The 11,910-nt window shown below is 41.8% G+C and overlaps 1 long non-coding RNA gene across 1 annotated transcript; it reads left to right on the top strand.

The window, feature by feature from the left end:
• Positions 1-10,749: 10,749 nt before the first annotated feature.
• On the top strand, positions 10,750-11,622 carry LOC121191859. Its single transcript, XR_005895142.1, has 3 exons — positions 10,750-10,785; positions 10,898-11,038; positions 11,572-11,622. It is a non-coding gene; the product is annotated as an uncharacterized LOC121191859 (long non-coding RNA).
• The last annotated feature ends 288 nt before the right edge of the window (positions 11,623-11,910 follow it).

Raw genomic sequence — 11,910 nt, 5'->3', positions numbered from 1 at the left:
GATTGAACATGATATTGATGTTGGGGATGCGCAGCCAATTAAACAACACTTTTATCGTTTATCGCCAGCTTAACGTAGTCTTTTGGATGCTGAGGTTGATTATATGCTTCATAACAACATAGCAGAACAGTCGTCATCTAGTTGGGCTTCTCCGTGTATTTTGGTCCCAAAACAGGATGGGACGCCTCGGTTTTGTACTGACATGAGAAAAGTCAACTCGGTGACAAAATCAGATTCATTTCTGTTGCCGCGCATGGATGATTGTGTTGATCAAGTGGGGTCTGCCAAATTTGTAAGTAAGTTCGATTTACTGAAAGGGTATTGGCAAGACCCTTTATCCCAGCACGCACAGGAAATTTCTGCGTTCATTACACCATCAGGTCTGTATTCCTATAAGGTAATGCCATTCGGGTTGAAGAACCGCAACATTTCAGCGGTTAATGAACCGAGTGGTGTCAGGCTTGACTGGCTGCTCTGTCTATCTGGATGATTTGGTGGTATACAGTGATACCTCGCATCTTCAACGCATCCGTGCGCTCTTTGGTGGAGTATCCGCGGCCCACCACAAAAAAAGAACTTCAAAGGTTTTTGGGCTTGGTGGGTTCTTATAGGAAATTCTGTAAAAAATTCTCCACAGTTGTTTTTTTCTCTTACCGAGCTGCTCAGGGCTGGGGCTCAGTTTAACTGGTCGGCTGAATGTCAGCAAGCTTTTGACAGTGTGAAGTCTCTGCTGTGCTCCTCTCCAGTTTTTGAAAAACCGTTTGTTCTCCAGGTGGGAGCAGGTGCGGTTTTGCTTCAGAGTGGGGACCAGGACTTGTTGAGGCCCATTAGTTTCTTCTCTAAAACATTTAATAACTACCAGCGTAATTATTCGGTGATTGAGAAGGAGGCTCTGTCGTTAATTTGGGCTTTTCAGCAGTTTGAAGTTTATGTAGGCGCAGGAGAGTTGACTGTGGTTTATACAGACCACAATCCTCTGACCTTTTTGTGTTCCCTTAAATGCCCAAACCAAGGCTGACGAGGTGGTCGTTGTTTTTGCAGGCGTATAATCTGGAGATTAGGCACATCAAGGGAACTGATAACGTTATGGCAGATGCCTTGTCACGTGCTCCTTGGCATTAATCATTCGTTGCTATATCCTTCGATATCAAGAGGTTGCCTGTTTTGTTCACCTGCTTCTGTTTTCCCCTTAAAATCCTTTCCAGGTTTCCGGATTGCTGAGGATGGATGTGGCAGCTTGCAGTTTGAATAGCCAGGACAGAAGTCATCCAGTAATATGTGTTAAAAAAAAAAAAAAAAAAAGAAAATCATTTTTCTGCGTTTTGTTTGTATTGTGTCTGCCGGTGATCCCTTTGGGACACCGACTTTAAGGGGGGAGGTGTGACGGCCCCTGCCTTATTATATTTTTAAGTAAGGGAAAGGTGTGGTGGACGTCAGCCAATTTTGCTGGGCGGACCCAGGGTATAAAAGCCCAGCCCACACTGACTTCAGGGCTCCTCTTTCTTTTCTCTCCACAGCTGACATCGGCCCGCATTGGTACACCTTTCTTTTCTTTTCTGACTCCAACAACACCCCACATTTCATAATGCTCACTCATGCACACCTACGCTACTGACAATGCTGACTTCCACATCCCACATTCATAGATATTTCCAAAGTTGTTTATTTGCTTTAAGTATAATAAATTTACGTTTATATTATTTTCCCTTGGGTGTTCTTTCCGAATTTGTCATGGCTTAGGAGCCAGGTTATGACAATGTGAACATCTCCTTTGTAATACAGCAGTTAGAGACAGAGCAGCACACAAGACAGCAGCAGGTGCTGGATATGTTAATACTAATGGAATCACCCTCCTTGAGGGATTACATAGATGGGTGAAGCATAGATGGGTGAGGATGAGTGAGACATAGAAAGATAAACTAATTGCACAAAACCTGACACCACATTTCCCCCGTTTCATAATGTTTATATCACGAAATCGGTGCAGTGTCAAACACTGGTTCATAATACATGGAAGGCACAATCACCTATAGGTAAATGAACTCAATACATAAACTTGGTTCATGTCTAACCAGAATTTTTAGGCCCTGTTTGAATTTGCTACCATGGATAGATGTCTGTTACCCTCCCTGTCTAATTTAGATGAAGTTTTGGTGTTTGTCACTTTAATCATTAATCTTTATTTAATTTGTTTTTCAGTCTATTTACACAAAATAATCTAATCACTCAAAGAGCCTTACACTTAGGCCAGTTGTATGTGCCAACTTTGGCATTGAGGCAGGGCTCCAATTCCTTAAAGATGGAGCATTATTTCTCACAGGAGTAAGGTTAGAGGATTGAGATTTGGTCCTTGCTTTGCGGAGTTTTCTTTTTCTCCTTTTTCTTTTTGTGGGTTTTCTCCCATAGGGTTTCACACAATCAGCTAGAGGTCCAGTGTCAGTCCACTGTTGGTGGAGTCACAGACACAGACCAACAACAGGAGAACCTGGAGCTCCAGGAGTCATTAAGATCAGAGTGTAATAGCATCTGAGACTTTACTGTAAATATTACATACAAATATTACGGCACAACTCGGTTATGACACAAAACACAAAGTAATCCGCTGACGGTAGTAGAAGGTTTCTCTCATCCTCTGGGACACTAAGTCAGTATCAGCTGTGTGGTGAAGGAGAGATATGGTTCCATACATTCATCTTTGATTGGCTGATCATCATATGTTCTGGATGATGTGGGACCTGCTTTTAGCTCCACTCTACTCTGGGATGAAGAGGTGCTTTTGGATTTCTGTTGCTCTTCATGCGCCACTCAAGAAAGGGTTAGGGCCTTTGTTGCTTTGAATATCATAGAAGTTCCTGAAAGAAAAAAAGAACAAATACTGTATGTTCCTTATATGCAAACAAGGGAGTTAAAATCTACATATCATTTTTGGAGTATGGGTCTTTCAAAGATGGGAAAAGTGCAACAATCCCGAGGGCATGGAACTCTTTTGTTGCTTTACTAACAGCTCTCCTGCAAGCGGGAAAAAATCTCTTACCATTTTTAAAAATATTTTTTTTTTATATACGTTTTTTGAAAGAGGATACAGGATTAAGTTGAAGCCTCTTACCCTTCTTTTCCATGCATGTGAGCGACAATGATATTAACCAGTAACCGTGTGGTGGAATATTTCAAACTTCCAGTCTCTTCATACTCTTTAATCACAGTCATCTCTGCTGGTTTTGAATTTGCTCCACATTCTAAAAAAGAAAACATTATAAACTTATTTACAACTACACTTATTTCTATGTTGTAAACAAATACATTCATCTAATACCTATTACATACATATTATTTGCATTTTTTAGGAATTATGTCTAATAAATAATGATTAAAATCTAGTTGTATACAAGTAGCAAGCACACTGTCCATCAAAGGCTGGCACCCAGAATCACTTGTGTCTCTGCTTAAAGTGCTTGAGACTGACAGTGTATCTGTCAGACTTGGAGAGGAGGAGCCTTCACACCCTTGCTGCAGGACACTTAGATCTGAAGATCACACACACACAAGTATAAGGCAAATAAAATCTAAAGTCCAGCACGTTAAAACTATATCACATACCTGGCTGGATATTACCTGTCTCAAGACAAAACATTACCATTACCTATAACTCTGCTTACCACAAGTAGTGAGGGTCACATATTCTGTCAGGTCTGAACGATCAGCCAGGTTCATAGATGCTTCAGTAGATGGGAGGTCTGAAATGCAGACAACACATACAGCTTAATATGAACTGATTAAATACTGTACTTTGGAATTCTTATCATCCACTTCTCACAATCACATATTTTTGTCTGTGTCAAGATACAAATCTCTCAAAATATAAGTGCAGCAAAATATGAATTTTTAAATGTCCTACCATCATCACTGTAGATGAAAAAGCACAGATCTTTGAAACATCCTCATCCACCTCTGCTCCCTGTTGATCTGTGACTTTCAGTGTTGTAGTCTCTGGGATAAGAAACTTCTGCTGGACTTTACCATAACAACTCCACGTTACAACATGTTTACATCTTTATTAATTTAATACTAAACATCTGACTGACCTGCACTGAGAAAATCTGAGAAGCAAGCCTCTTCCAGTTTAATGTCCTTCTTCTTCCCTCCATGTTGTACTTTGATCAACATGTTGGTTTGACATAAAGGAAGAAAATGTCATATGTCTGAGAATAACATGTTCAAGTTAATGTTTATCTCAACACACTGTTAAAATACACGTTTCTCACCGCTGTTCAAAACAGCAAGGCTACAGTTTATAAGCTCAACTGTTAGCATGCTAGCCAAAACTGACTTTTCAGCTGCGTCTTCGCCGCTGAGCCGGAAATTATACTCTTAAAACACCGACATGCGGTTGCATTGTTGGATGGTTATTTCCAAAACAGTATTAATTACCTTCAAGATGCGCGTCGTCATTAATTTGTGAAGCTTATCAAACAGTTTGTCATTACCGTCATACAGACACATCACACGCCACAGACAGTATGGCCGACATTAACGTTTGAGTGAAAGCTAACAGCTCCACAATGGCAGCTAAGGACAGTTAGTTAACTAATGCTGCGGAAGCTACTTGCTCTAAATAATGGAGTAAAAGCAATGGGGTTACGTTCAACATCAAGTTCGCAGTCATTAGCGGTACTATGTAAGTAGATAAAGTGAGAACAATGACAACATATCACGCATTTAAAGTACTTTTTGATAAAAATCATGCTCTTACCAGCCTTGTGACGACGTTCCTTGTGCTGCTCATGCCGCGATAAAATGCGTCGTGAACTCCAGGGACAGAGTTAAAACCAGATCCTGAACACCAGGGAATAAACTCCGAAATTCAACTCGGCCTGGGTGTACACCTTAACACAAACTGTAGTCAGAGTTATAAAATAAACTCCAGAAATGTAACTCTTTCACACTTTTTTGCCTGACTCCAGATTTTAGTACTTTGTGAATTTGCTGTGTGTTAGTACATGTAGTTGTGTACAGTTCAGCTGCTGCTGTCCTTGGTGCTGAATTCACCAACCCAGCTGAATGGTCCTGAGTGCTTATTGTTGTAATTCATTTGGTATTTTGGAGAAGATTGAATATCATTAGTATGGGTTATGTTTTGGTTAGTGTTAGGCTTTCAGTTATGATGGTTAAGGTCAGGTTAGGTTAGGTTAAGGGGCAAGGGAATGCATTATGGTAACATGTCCTCACAATTATAGTAAGACAAGAATGTGTGTGTGTGTGTGTGTGTGTTTGTCCTTTGATGCCTTTGATGTATCAACATTCTACAGCCTGATGTCACAGGCTGCAGTAAGTGGACACACAGCCAGAGACAAGTTCAGAAGTCAAACAGGAGCAGAAACAGTTGGAGTGGACAGGACTTGCTCATGATTTAGGAAGAAAGAACCACTCAGATATTTCTGCACAATTATTGACAAGAAAGGGAGGAGCTACTGCTGTTACAAGGACAAGAGGAAACTACAGGAAAGTCCAGATCACCTCCAAGGTTTTCAGTAAGTCAGTACATGGTAGTAGTTCATGTCAGTGATTAGCTTATAGAAGTTCATTTTGTGGAATGTTTTGTTCAGGTGATTTGTTTGTTAATTTAGGCACACACACACACACACACAGTAGTTGTGAACACTGTTACTAAAATAGAGGAAATATAAACTGTGTAACTGAGAAGTCATGTCATCGTCTGCCGCTTATCTGGGTCCAGATTGCTGCCCAGTCCACAATGCACCAAAGTTCTATGGTACCTCCCACAGCTGGTGAGCCCATGGGAGGTGGTGTCGCCCGGAGTGGGGTTCAAACCCACAATCCTGAGTTGTATGTTCCACCAACTGAGCTAACTGGGCAGCTACCCAAGAAGTATTTCCAGCAAATGAATATCATCAGATGAGGAGCTGGGAAATAGGATAGGATAGGATAGGAACTTTATTGTCACTTGCACAGAAGTACAGGCGAAATTTCGTTAAGGAGTATAGCCTCCGGGCCGCAGCAAAATGTTTGCGCCACCACATGCATTCCTGAAAGTTAATTTGCAAGTTGCAAGACATACATTTGACACACAGTCACATCATACTTTAGTACACAGTACACGTGGAAACATGCTGGAATTTTTTCATGGACACATGGTGGGGGGGGGTTACAAAAGATAAGGTGCGGAGGCAGACGGTAGATGGGGGGCGGGTAGAGAGGGGAGTGTGTGTGCGTCAGTCTATGAGAAGTCTTTGCGATTTGTATGACCGAGACTGCCAGGATGTTTACAGGTCAGTTCATCAGTTGCCCTTGAAGGGAGATACGAGCTGCATAGGAATTTGATAGGAGCACAGCTGCAGAGCTATTCTTCTAGGCCGGGAGTCGGGGGCGGGGGCGAGGGACAGAAACAATACAGCCAATATGCAAGAAGCAAGTCTCTCTGATGGATGTTGGTATCAGTAAATGGTAAGAAATATTTTCAGCAGTCAATGTGTGTCTGTTTAAGTATTTGTGTCTAACACATGACTGTCAGAGAGAGAGAGAGAGAGAGAGAGAGGTGAAACATAAGAGAGAGAAAGTGCAAAGGTTCATTTGAAAATGTGTTAATAAAAAGTGGCCAAAGTCAACAGCAGGGTATTGAATACCTTGACCACTGGCACAGGGGCCCCACAGGGCTGTGTACTCTCTCCCCTCCTGATTTCACTGTACACAAATGACTGTGTTTCTCATTGTCAATCTGTGAAACTGTTCAAATTTGCTGATGATACCACATTGGTGGGCTGAATCACTGAGAACAATGAAACTATAGACAAGAGATTGTAACATGAGTGGACTGGTGCAATGCAAATAAACTGAAACTAAATGCAAGCAAAACTAAGGAACTTGTGGTGGATTTCTGTAAGCAGAGGGAGGCTCATCAGCCACTATTAATGAACAATACACAAGTGCAGCAGGTGGACAGCTACAGATTTCTTGGCTTCAATATCTCCGCAGACTTAAAATGGACAAACAACAGCCATTCCACCCTGAAGAAAGCTCACCAAAGACTCTTTTTTCTGAAACAACTAAAAAAAGTGTTGGGTGTCGGGCCCAGGGATGTTGTGTTTTTATCGAGCGGCTGTGGAGAGCATTTTAACTATTGGCATCACTGTCTGGTTTGGAGGGTGGCATGGTGGTGCAGTGGTTAGCACTAACCCTAACCCTAGTTAGCACTGTCACCTCACAGCAAGAGGGTTCCAGGTTTGAACCCCGGTCTGGGCTCTTCTGTGTGGAGTTCGCATGTTCTCCCTGTGCCTGTGTGGGTTCTCTCCGGGTACTCCGGCTTCCTCCCTCCCAAAAACATGCATGGGTTAGGTTAATTGGCTACTCTAAATTGTCCATGGGTGTGAGTGTGTGCGTGAGTGGTTGTCTGTCTTTGTGTGTCAGCCCTGCGATTGAATGATGAAATGAATGAATGTCTGGTTTGGAAGTCTGACTGCAGAGGAGAAAAGGCAGCTGAACGGTGTAGTTTGCACAGCAACCAGGATTATGGCACAAGAGGTGACATCATTGTCTGAAATCTATGAGACCAGATTAAAGAGATTTGAACAGACCCATCCCATCCAGCAAACTGCCTTTTTAACTCTCTGTACTCTGAGGAGCATTAGAACTAGAACAACCAGATTCCAGACCAGCACATATCCCAGTGCTGTCCGCCTTCTTAATACTTTAGAACTTGCACTTTAGACCAGTTTGTTTTGTTTTTATTATTTTTATATTTTATTTTATTTCATTATTTTGTTGTGAGCTAGTATTAGTATTTTATTTTATAATACTTGAATTTGCACTTCTTTTATTAGGTCTTATAGATATGTTCTTTTGTCAATACTCATGCTGCTACTGTTAGTGGGTGTGTGCTTATTATTTATTATTTATGACTGTAAGAATGTTTTTGTAATTGCACTGACCTCACTAAACAAATCCCTAATGACTTAGTCGTTTGGCGATAAAGTATTGAATCTCCAATCTCTGCAGCATCTTCTTTTCCTCTGTATGTCCGCAGGAATATACAGGAGAAGCTGTGAAGTTTATCTGAAAAATGTTTAAAGAGTTTTTCAGCTTCATCTGTCATTTTTACAGTGTATACCTGGTTTTCACCCTGTTTTTCATGATTTACAGTGAATCCTCTGGCTGCTGATAATACTTGTGTACTTTTACTGCTGATGTTGTCATTAGTCGTTTTCATTTTCACACTGCATCACATATTTCTGACAGTCCTTTCCCTTGTGATGTTTTCCACGTTGTCACCCTGGTTGTTGTGTTTTTAACAGTGCAGTCTAACTTCCACTTTACAATGCATCTGCTGCTTTTTATTTTTTACTAGTTCATTACACTGTTGTAATATTTTACAGTGCATCCTCTGGTTGTAAGTTAGTCCAGAGTTCATCTCATCATCATATTTATTTATTTATGTATGTATATTTTATTTTTTACAGCAGCTATTTTCTTGTTTCTTAGTTTAGTCTCTTAGTTATTCTACCTTATTTAATCTTGTTCTGGCCATATTGGCCTCTTACTTATATCTCACTTTCACTTACTGTACTGTACCCCTGTCAGGGTTCGCCCTGGACGCCAGGGCGGTTTTATTTTGTTTTGCTTATTTAGTGTTTCCTGTTTTATTTTGTCTATGCCTTAGTTCCGGTTGTTCACTGTTTTCCCTCTCGTTTCAGGTGTCTCGACTTCCCTCTCCCCGTGTGCTCCTCCCACTTCCTGATTACCTTTCCTCCCTTAATGTGTTTCACCTGTTTGTAATTGTCGCACCTCCCCCTGGTGTATTTAGTCTCCGTCTCCCCTGCACTCATTGCCAGATTGTCTTGTGTATTCCGACCAAGCTTTCCAGCGTTCTGTACCTATTCTAGTTTCGTGTGTTTTCCTAGTGTGGTGTATGACCCCTGCCTGGATTTCTGGATCTCGAGCTAGCCTTTTCCCTGACTGTACCTCTGCCTTCTTGGACTGACTACCTGTGTATCGAACCTGGACTGATTAAACCGTTTTTGACATACGCTGTCTCTGCACCTGTGTCCTCTTCCCCTCTCCTCCTGAGCCTGACAACCCCTGCTGTTGCTAAATGCAATTTCCCCACTGAGGGACTAATAAAGGATTCTCTTATCTTATCTATGACCATCATTGTTTATTGGATATATCCTGTGTCACCTTTGTTGTCATTTTACACAGTGCACAGCCTCCATTAAGTTCTTTTACAGCGTATTTCCTGATAATCAATGTTTAGCCAAGCCATATAAATCATAAACACTTGATATAATGTATGTTTTGCACATTAGTAATTAGTAACAGTATTTAACGTACGTTATTTTAGTAATAGATTCATTTAAGCAACAAAAAAATCCGAGGAGCCATTTGGGAGCCGAAAGAGAGACTCTTTTTAGTGAGCCGAGCCATAAGAACCGGTTCTCTTAAAAGACCCATAATTCATCTCTGTACTCCACGGCTGCTGAAAGTTTACTTTCACTTTGACCGAAGTTCGTGGCGCGGGTGATTTTCTCTGTCTGAAGGTAAATGTCCGCACTTTGAATGTTTTACTCGCCAACACTTCCTGTAGTTACCTGAATTATCTGATGGTCGAGTTTTTTGGATGTTGTTCCGTTGTTTTTTTCCTGCGCTGTGGTGTTTAGTTGTGTAGACTGAGTTGTCACTGTAAAGTCGGGATGAGGCAGGAAGAGCGCCGTTATTTCAACATGGAGGCGCGCAGAGACGCAGCAGTTTGTTTCTTCTTTCATTCATTATCATGTTGTGTGGATATGTGCAGTAGAAGCGGTGGAGTCAGAGTAGAAGCAGAGTGAGCTGATGGTCAGTAGCTGAACACGGAGCCTTTGTTAGTCTGTGGCTCCACTTACTGCTGACTGAAGGCAGCTTTCCCTGCCTGAATCAGCCTGTGGAGGAGGCGGACCTGAGCCGCTGCTCTCATTCGTAGAGTTCATCTCTGTCATTAGATGAACTCTACGGGACTGAGCTCAGAGGGGCTGACAGGGTTTTTCAGGCTCTATGTGATTTTCAGAGAGACAGTTAACACTCCATCCACAGAGTCAGAGGATTCCTGGTCCTATCAGGACAAACTCTACCTGATGAATTAGATGATAAAGACCCAAATCCATAAATACTCTCACAATAAAGCATCTCAGCGGCTCTGATAGGTGATTATATCTCTGTGGCTGGTCACAGTACAAACAGAAAAACTGTCTGTCAGGACATATTTGCTGTTTTTATTGATGTCTATCTGTGTCTCTGCTGTTTGGTTTGGTTTTGGTTTGTTGTTGCTGCTTCATATAGTCCATATAGTCCCCTGGAATAATATTGAGGAGAAATGAACTGAGTCTCAGTTGTTTTGTGTGGAATAATCACCTGCAGCTTGTTTCATCAAGTCATTTTCTACAGAAACACTGCAGACAAACAGATTGTCAGATAAAATCAGTGGATCTCAGTCCATCTGTGTGTCAGTGAATGGAAATGGTCGTCTCTGAATCGTGTGTGAAAGATATGAAAGAGGAAAGAAGAGCCAATCAGTGGAGGAGCAGCTGATATTTCTACAGGACAAATGATGGAGAGGATGATTTCAGTTGATGTGCAGATGAATGATTTGTGTTTTCTCTCCAGATGAAGGTAGAAAGTGTGTGTGAGCTGATGTGGATGTGAATTCAGCATCATGAATCAGTGTGAGGACAGAGAGGAGGGAGCCCCTCCCCCTAAAAGCAGTCTGTGTGGGGACCATGAGATCCAGACCAAAGCTCAGAGGTGAGATGAGGATCTCTAACTGTCCATGACTCTTCTCCATGTCAGAGCTCAGCACTCACATCGCTGCACCATCATTATTCACACTCAAAGCTCTGTGTGTGTTGTGTTGAAGGTCAGAGCAGCAACACACACCAGACTCTGCTGGACCTGGACCTGAACATGGACCTGAGCCCAGCTGTGTGTCCATGAAGAGTGACAGGTCAATGGGTCACCCCATGAATTTCAAAGGAGAGCCTCCCTCTGCTGCAAAGAAGTGAGCTGCAGCTGAGTTTAAAATGTATCAGACAGCTGTCCTGTATAACTGGTCTTCTATGAAAGATGAAGTGACTGTGTTTTGTCTCCAGGCTTCATGAATGACACAGTATATGAACATGATCAGGCTGAAACACAGGCTTTAGTGGCAAAGTTGATGTTTCTCTTTTCAAGAAAAGCACTTCTTATGTTCTTATATGTGTCATTCAGATCAGAACTAAAACTCCCTGTAACTCAGCACCTATCCAGTTCCAGTGTTTGTGTTAGTGTCCTGTAGCAGAGGTGAGACTTCTGTCAAACCCAGTGTGAGTCCTTAAAACTCATCATTTAAAAGGTGGACTTGTTGTGATGACTCTATGTACAGAACTGATTGCTTGTTTCCTCTCATTGAGAATGTCACAGCACAGTACTGTTTGCTTTCATCAGGACAGTCACCACAGAACATAAAAGCAGCTGTTGTTTGTGTACAAAGCATAAAACGCTCACAGATGCTGCAAACATAATGTGAGCTAATTCTTCATGATTCCTCCACAGAGTGGACCAGGAGAGCTCAGAGGTTCCCAGTGCTCAGTGTGCCCAGCAGCATCAAACACACCTGGACTCCATATTTATGGTCTGTACATGGACAACAACTACTTTGACATCTGTTGTGTTGACAATAATCTCCATGCTGCACTTTTTAGAGCAGTGGATTGTCAGTGTGTCCAACATGGATCTGATGTTTGGCTCCATGGTTTTACTTTGATTGTGTGATTCATATAGTTTTTTGTTTCAGCTGCTGGAGGAGAACATTGTGACTTTTGTGAAGAAGGAGCTGAAGAAGATCCAGAAGCTTGTGAGTCCAGATTACCCAGAATCCTGTGAGAGTCAGAT

This window comes from Toxotes jaculatrix, chromosome 13 (genome assembly GCF_017976425.1).
Source record: "Toxotes jaculatrix isolate fToxJac2 chromosome 13, fToxJac2.pri, whole genome shotgun sequence".
Taxonomy (NCBI): domain Eukaryota; kingdom Metazoa; phylum Chordata; class Actinopteri; family Toxotidae; genus Toxotes; species Toxotes jaculatrix.
This window is presented reverse-complemented; position numbering and strand designations above follow the sequence as displayed.